The sequence below is a fragment of the Triticum dicoccoides genome, chromosome 6A (genome assembly GCF_002162155.2).
Source record: "Triticum dicoccoides isolate Atlit2015 ecotype Zavitan chromosome 6A, WEW_v2.0, whole genome shotgun sequence".
Taxonomy (NCBI): Eukaryota; Viridiplantae; Streptophyta; class Magnoliopsida; order Poales; family Poaceae; genus Triticum; species Triticum dicoccoides.
In genome coordinates this window covers 304,966,987-304,975,899 of record NC_041390.1, presented here as the reverse complement: position 1 = coordinate 304,975,899, position 8,913 = coordinate 304,966,987, and positions in this window count along the sequence as shown.

Below are 8,913 nucleotides of genomic sequence, written 5' to 3'. Positions count from 1 at the left end.
ACAGCATAAGTATTACGGCGGGTGAACAAATTACTGTCGAGCAATTGGTAGAAAAGTGCATAATTATGAGAATATCTAGCCATGATCATGTATATAGGCATCACGTCCGCGACAAGTAGACCAAAATGATTCTGCATCTACTACTATTACTCCACACATCGACCGCTATCCAGCATGCATCTAGAGTATTAAGTTCATAAGAACAGAGTAATGCATTAGGCAAGATGACATGATTTAAAGGGATAAACTCAAGCAATATGATATAAACCCCATCTTTTTATCCTCGACTGCAACAATACAATACGTGCCTTGCTGCCCCTGCTGTCACTAGGAAAGGACACCGCAAGACTGAACCCAAAGCTAAGCACTTCTCCCATTGCAAGAAAGATCAATCTAGTAGGCCAAAGCAAACTGATAATACGAAGAGACTTGCAAAGATAACCAATCATACATAAAAGATTTCAGAGAAGAATCAAATATTTTTCACAGATAAACTTGATCATAAACCTACAATTCAACGGATCTCGACAAACACATCGCAAAAAGAATTACATCGAATAGATCTCCAAGAAGATCGAGGAGAACTTTGTATTGAGATCCAAAGAGAGAGAAGAAGCCATCTAGATAATAACTATGGACCTGAAGGTCTGTGGTAAACTACTCACACATCATCGGAGAGGCTATGGTGTTGATGTAGAAGCCCTCCGTGATCGATTCCCCCTCCAGTGGAGCTCCGGAAAAGGCCCCAAGATGGGATCTCTTGGGTACATAAGGTTGCGGCGGTGGAAATGGGGTTTCGTGGTGCTCCTGGATGTTTTCGGGGTATATGGACATATATAGGAGAAATAAGTAGGTCGGTGGAGCTGCGAGGGGCCCACAAGGGCGGGGGGGGGGCATGCCCGAGGGGGGGCAGGCGCGCCTCCCTGCCTCGTGGCCGCCTTGCTTCTTTCTTGACATCTACTCCAAGTCCCCTGGATCACGTTTGTTCCAAAAATAACTCTCCCAAAGGTTTCATTCCATTTAGATTCCGTTTGATATTCCTTTTCTGCGAAACACTGAAATAGGCAAAAAAACAGCAATTTGGACTGGGCCTTGGGTTAGTAGGTTAGTCCCAAAAATAATATAAAAGTGTATAAATAAAGCTCATTAAACATCCAAAACAGATAATATAATAGCATGGAACAATCAAAAATTATAGATACGTTGGAGACGTATCACATACCTAACTCTAATAGTTAGGACAAAACGCATTAAATGTGATGCTATGTGTCATGTGGAGGTTGAATCTCGGCCAGGTTGTCGCGACGCTTATTCAGCTACCTCCTATTAGCGTGACATGCCATCAGGGCGGGTATCAATAAAGTTAATCTACCTCTCGAGCAAGCTGATGCGTGATGTCGCTTGAAGCTACGTCGGTATTTCCCCAAAGAGGAAGGGATGATGCAGCACAGCGGCGGTAGGTATTTCCCTCGGATATGAAACCAAGGTTATCGATCCAGTAGGAGAACCAAGCAACACAACGTAAACTTCCCCCACACACAAATAACAAATACTCGCAACTCGACGTGTTAAAGGGGTTGTCAATCCCTTTTGGGTAATGGTGCCAGAAATTGGTGCATTGACGGGAGAGAGTTGTAAATATTGAATTAGATCGAACGCAAAATAAAATAAATTGCAGCAAGGTATTTTTGTATTTTTGGTTCAATAGATCTGAAAAATAAAAGGCAAATAATATAGATCGTGAAGGCAAATAATATGAGAAAGAGACCCCGGGGCCGTAGGTTTCACTAGTGGCTTATCTCGAGAAAAATAGCAAACGGTGGGTAAACAAATTACTGTTGGGCAATTGATAGAACTTCAAATACTCATGACGATATCCAGGCAATGATCATTATATAGGCATCACATCCAAGATTAGTAGACCGACTCATGCCTGCATCTACTACTATTACTCCACACATCGATCGCTATCTAGCATGCATCTAGTGTATTAAGTTCATGGGGAAACTGAGTAATGCAATAAGAACAATGACATGATGTAGACAAGATCTATCTATATAGAGATAGACCCCATCGTTTTATCCTTAGTAGCAACGATACATACGTGTCGGTTCCCCTTCTGTCATTGGGATCAAGCACCGCAATATTGAACCCACTACAAAGCACCTCTTCCCATTGCAAGATAAATAGATCAAGTTGGCCAAACAAAACCCAAATATAGGAGAAGAAATATGAGGCTATAAGCAATCATGCATAAAAGAGATCAAAGAAACTCAAATACTTTCATGGATATAAAAAGATAGATCTGATCATAAACTCAAAGTTCATCCGATGCCAACAAACACACCGCAAAAAGGGTCACATCATATGGATCTCCAAGAGATCATTCTATTGAGAATCAAATGAGAGAGAGAGGAAGCCATCTAGCTACTAACTACGGACCCGAAGGTCTACAAAGAACTACTCACGCATCATTAGAGAGGCGCCAATCGAGGTGGTGAACCCCATCAGTGATGGTGTCTAGATTGGATCTGGTGGTTGTGGACTCTGCGGCGGATGGAATTGATTTTCGTCGACTCCCCTAGGGTTTCTGAAATATTGGGGTATTTATAGAGCAAAGATGCAGTCGGGGGCACGCGAGGTGGGCACAACCCACCAGGGCGTGCCTGGGCCTCCTGGCGTGCCCTGGTGGGTTGTGCTCTCCTCGGAGCACCCCCCAGGCTCAGCCTTGGCCCATTAGGTGTCTTCTGGTCGATAAAAAATCTCCGCAAAGTTTCGTGGCATTTGAACTCCGTTTGGTATTGATTTTTTGTGATGTAAAAAACATGCAAACAACATCAACTGGTACTTGGCACTATGTTAATAGGTTAGTACCAAAAATGATATAAAATGACTATAAAACATCCAAGATTGATAATATAACAACATGGAACAATAATAATTATAAATACGTTGGAGACGTATTAGCATCCCCAAGCTTAACTCCTACTCGTCCTCGAGTAGGTAAGTGATTGTAGCGACCCGGCCTCAAATGAGCTACTAGGTAACGACATAGCCATCTAGCAACAATAAATCCTACCATGCAATCCTACTACAACGGACTAAGTGCAGATAAAAAAACATAGGTAATTAAAAGTATGGTCAAATGTGAACTTGCCTGGTAATAGTTGATGAAGATTATATCGCTCTCAGAAATTTACTTAATAGAACTATTCGTCACTCTCCGATCAAAATCTACAAAGTCAAACATTGCACTCACATAAGAAATCATTTCAGAGAACCAAGAAGAACATGCAAAGCAAAAAGTCTTGGAAAAACCAAATGAACATTCAACACACTTAACTAGCATGGAAATATCCTAAGTGCAAAAACAACATGTGACATAGGGTGCAAAGATGTGTTGTGTACTAAAGTGCATACATGGCATAATAGTAAAACTATCATGGACAGACCATTCTTGTGTGGAAAATGTGTGACAATGGTCCAAGTGGTAGGGTTTGGCTACGGTGACACGTTGCAAAAAGAATCACATCAATCGGAGCTACGGTTTAGGAGATATGGCCATTTGAAGTTCGAATTCAAATCTGAATAAAGTTCAAATTTGAATTTGGAAAAAGTTTACAAACATGATGCTACTGGATAGATCTAATCACGACGAAGAATTTGCCGATGGTTTCATCGAATTTGGAGTTACGGTTAACAAGTTGTGGCTAACTAAAGTTCAGGGACCAATTTGCAAATCCTAGGGACTAATCAGTGAAACAGAAACTAAAATGTACTACAAACAGGCCCTTGGCCACATGGCGGTTCGTGGATGGCCGAAAGGCGTTCGCCGCGTAGCTTATATAGCAGATGGCTGCAAAATAAGAAAAACACTATGCGGTGGCTAACTAAAAAAACAACCATCGGTTTAACCAAAACCGTTCGGTTTAACTAAAACCGGATTAACCAATCTAATACAAAAAAACCGAACAGGGAGAAGCGGGCAGCTCACAGCGAGCGAGGACGGCGAACAGGGGCGGCGGCGCTGGCGTCAGGCGGCGGCGCTGGCATCAGGCGGCGGACGGGGCGGCGGCCTGCGGTGGTCCTCGGCGGCAGGGAAGAAGACGAATGGGGTCGGGGCGTCGGGGGCTGTTCGGTGGTGGAGGCGGTGCGCGTCGGGGTGACAGGGGCGGAGCGAAGGAAGGGCGGCGCTCCGGCAAACTCCGGCGGTTCGGACGTCGTCCGTGCGGCGGCTCCGGTGTCCCTTAGACAACAAAAAGTTGTCAACAAGGTGTGCATGGAGTAGGGGAACAAGTTGACAGAGTTTGGGGCCTCATAGTGGCTTACGGCTGACGTTCTTCTCCGGCAAATTAGCTCCGGCCGGCGAGATCCAAGCGGCAACTGCGGGCAGTAGGAGCTGCGAGACGACGAGCAAGTGGGCAGGATGGGGGGAGGAGCCTCCGAGGCTTTTATAGGCGCGGGGAGGGGTGCTCGGGGCTACGGATGTGCGTTATCCGAGCACAAGGCGGGTGGTTGTTGCGGGCGGTGAGCTCGTGCTCTATCCTGAGCGGGATGAACGGGAGGTTGGGGACGATGGGGCGGGCCCCATCTGCAGCGGGCGCTGCGTGCGAGCAAGAGGGAGAGGCGGGGGAGCGAAGGGCGCTCGGGCGGCCTGGGACGGCCTGGCCGGTCGGGGCACTGGGCCAGCTGGCTAGTTGGCCAGTGGGTCGCGCGGCTGGGTGGCTGCTGGGTCGGCTGGCCAGCGCGTGCGTGCGTGTGTCTTTTTTTCAACCGACGATTAAACTAGTCGTAAAGAAATCAAGTGAACTCCTAAAAATACCAAGATAATTTCTAAAATTAACTTGGAATATCTAGAGCACAGTGAACATTTATTCAAGCATAGAAGATTTTGAAAATAATTTTATAATGCAATAAATGCACTTTTGGCCAATATAATAAATACCAAATAAACTCCAACAACTCCAAATAATATTCTACTGATTTTTCCCAACTCTTTTTTTATATTTGAGAAAGTCATTTTATCCCCTCTCTTTATTTTATAGAAATGATCTTGAAACTCCAAATGGAAATCATTTTTTTCCAAAAGTGATTCAAATAAATTTCAAAAGTGGCCCTCATCCCTCCCCACTCTATTTCATATATTTGCAAATTATCTTCTCTCATGAAAATCCTTGAGTGGCATAATGTTTCTGAGTTGAAATACTTCAAATGGAATTCAAATCATTTTCAAACCCTTTTTTCATTTCTTTAAATGGAAGAAGTCATATTATCTTCACTCTAGGGTTTTGTAATGAAATGAATTTGAACTCGGGGAGATCAAAATGCAAGGTGAAAAGTTTTGGGAAAGTCCTTTTATTCCCTCTCATTCAACTTTCAAAAAGTTTTCAATATCCAATCATTTTCACACAATCAATCACACAACAATCAAACAAACAATCATAATTATTTATTTAATATAACATTCCAAAATTTAGTATTTTGGGATTTTACAAACTACCACCCTTAAAATGAATCTCGTCCTCGTGATTTGGAGAGGCTAGAAAGAAAGTTAGGTTTGGGGGGTCTCTTTGAAAATCCATTCATCGACACAAGGTCTGGGGTGCTACCACCCTTAGAAGCATGGTTACGGTTCCGACAAGACTCATGTACTCCATCCTTGGTGTTAACGATGTCAGTCTTCTCATATTCTCCGAGATAACTCCTTCACTTTTTCTCTTCTGGTAAGGGCATGGCCTTTTCCTCAAAATCAGGAGTCCTTGCATCAAAATAGGATCCTTCTGAGACTTGACAGGTGTGACACCAATGCTAAACAACTATCGAAGACCTCATGGTGGTCGACAATTTTTGGTTTCTCCTGTAGGAAATGGGTTTGGGTTGAACCTCACCGCATAACCTACGATTGGCAATAGGTGCCTGTACAGGGTTTCCATCGTCCTGCCTTTCTAAGGTTTTTGGCTTATCGCGTCGACACTCTTCTAGGGGTTTAAGGCTCTCTAGTTTTCTATCAACATATGATAGCTCATGATAGAAGTCTCCGGTATGGGGGCCAATCCATCTCGTACTTGAATCATTACCACATACGCAGATAGCGAATCACGTTTTCTAACACTCGGGCATCCTCACAAGCATTGCAGAACTTCTCTTCTCCACGAACCGGGTTCGGATAAATCCCTTGGTTCTGCAAGCCACACAAAATCTCTATCGTTTCTTCACAACTCCCAGGTTTTACGTAACCTCCTATGAAACGTATGCTAATGAAATCATAGCTTCTTTCAGAATTATGTTCTTCAATAAGATTGTGCTTGTTTCCTTATCAAATCCTGGGTCATGTGGGTTATGGCCCACTTCAACACTTGTATATCTTTAACTCATCCTTGGAGTTACTACTGTTCCATATTCCAACGTTACATCTCCTTTAAATCCAATAGTACTTCATTCCTTCATACTCTTAGGGTAACCATCATAACTAAAACAAAACTCCAACTCATTTGTCCAAACTCCACTCTATGGAATACATTTTCTTTTCCATTGGTCAAGTGTTCACACAAACAAGTATCGCCAAAAAATGCACTGGTTCATCCATAATTCATATTCTCTTCATATCAAATCCTTTATTACACCTTAACCACTACTCAAAACTCAAATTTCAAAAGTACTCTATTCCAAAAGCTGCCACCCACATAGTTTGGCATGGTTAACCATTACTTCCATCTTTGTTCTTTTTCCCTACTTGAAGATGCTACAGTCCCACTAGAATTGTGCGATGTGATCCTTCAAATCATCGATGTTTTGCTTTCATCGTGGTGGCCATGAGCTTCATCTCCATCATTTCTGCATGCACCTCCCTCAAGTATTCCTGAGTGTGACGGAGTCTTGCTTCTAGTATTTCTCCAATCTGACGTATGGCTTCCATGGCAGCTTCACGAATAGAATCAAAGAATGTTGCTCGTGGTACTCGGGAAATGAAAAAGTATTGACCCATAGTCTTTGGGAAAACTCCCTTCACACGGTGGAGGTGTACCTCCACATACCAAAGTTCAACTCCCTTCTCCATGAAAGGATAACCCTGGTAAACTGCATCTCCTTCAAGATGAATATGCTTCATCATGTCCTTCAGGATCTTCGGGTAATCCTGATCACTGGTCAGGGTCATGATCATTTTCGGGCCCTTGAGAAAAGACTCGTAAAGGGTTGTCATCTGCAGGTATAAGATTGAAGGGGTACTCAGGATACTGTATGTATTTCCTTGGGTGAAATGTGGTTATTTTTCGGGGAAAGGTTTGGAGTCAGCTTGTCCATGGTTCAAGGTTTAAGTTTGGGTGACATAGTGAGAGAGGCATTCACAATCAACAAACAACTCATAACATTTTGTTTGAGATTCCAAACACCTCAACTTTTATTGCTTCATGAGTTATTACAATTTCCATTTCACAACTCAACTCAACATCCCCAACGAAAATAAAAGTGCATCCCATATTTATTATATGCTTTATTCCAATATCAAGATCTCAACTACTCTGCTCAAGCTTTCCTCAGGTCTGAACATTCTCTGGAAAAATGTCCTACTCCTTTGCAGCGTAAATCAATGACTTCAGACAAATCCAGGGGCTTCCTGGTGGTTATCTTGGCTCCTTGGGTTCTTGGCTTCCTTTCTGGGCATTTGCTAGCATAATGACCTAAATCCTTGTATCTGTAACAAGTGATATGACTCAGGTCCTTTTCTACAGAAATTGGGTTGTTCTGGGGACACATGCTCTTTCTCTTCCTCGACTTCTTTGTTCCGATCAATTCTTCTATCTCTTGGGGATCAAACTCCACTTCTTCCGCCAGTAAGTTTCCCAGATACTCTTGGCTTTCCTTCGTGCAATACTGTGAAAAATGTCCTTCTTCTCCACATGAATAGCAAGCATTGGAGTAAAATCTATTTAGGCTTTCTCCATCAGGGTCGTTAACATCATCCTTCATCACAGGTTCTTTTAAACTTTCCCTGAGGGCTTCTTTCATTGCTTCCTTCTTCTGCTTGGTAATCTCTTGTACCTTAGGGTAAATATGACACTGGGCGGGGTAGTGCGTAGTTCCTTCACACAAGAAACAAGCAACCTGCCTCATTGGGCATTCTTCCGCTCGGTGATTTCCTTCACAATGACGGCATCCATCCTTGTGTTCTTCATGGGTAACTCCTATTTCTCCGCATAGCTTGCATGCATAAGGTTTCTTCATCGGGTTACCGTCGTGCTTCCGGATAAGACGGGATCCCAACAGAGTTTTCTTCAATTCCTCTCAAGTTTTTGCTCCATTACATCCTTGTATGGCTTGATGCATTTTCCACTAGGTTGCAACACTTTTTGTAAAGTACTGAAGAGCGTATTGAACCTCATACTTCCTCGCAACCAACTTGCTCCTGAAGTGATTCTCCATGTTTTGAATCCATAGCTCTGCCTCCAACTGAGTGGTAGGTCTAGAGAATACAAGTCCTTCTTCATTCATCATCTATTGGGTCCAAGGGTTTTGGGATGAGATAAGAGGGATAGAGAGAGATACACACAATACAAACAATATAGTTTTGAAAATAAGTTTTATTTGTTGCTGTCGGAAAACACACACAAAATATGACAGCTCACAAATCATCGCATCTAACGTGAGTATACAACAAGGGTTTAGTCCTCTAAAGGTCATATAAATCTTTGAATTTGTCGATGTCTTCAAATTCTTCAAAGGCTTCGACTGTTGTAGCTTCAATTCTTCCAGTGTATGGTGAAGTCCGATATCTTGCCCTTCTCGGAGGGGTCTCATTAGTTGATCCTCCGTGTGGTCAAAGGGAAAAGGGTATTGTCTAACTATTCAAGATAAAAGGAAAGATTTGATAACACTCAGAAGAGAAGAGAGGTAAAGGATCTTTTTAAAATAAAG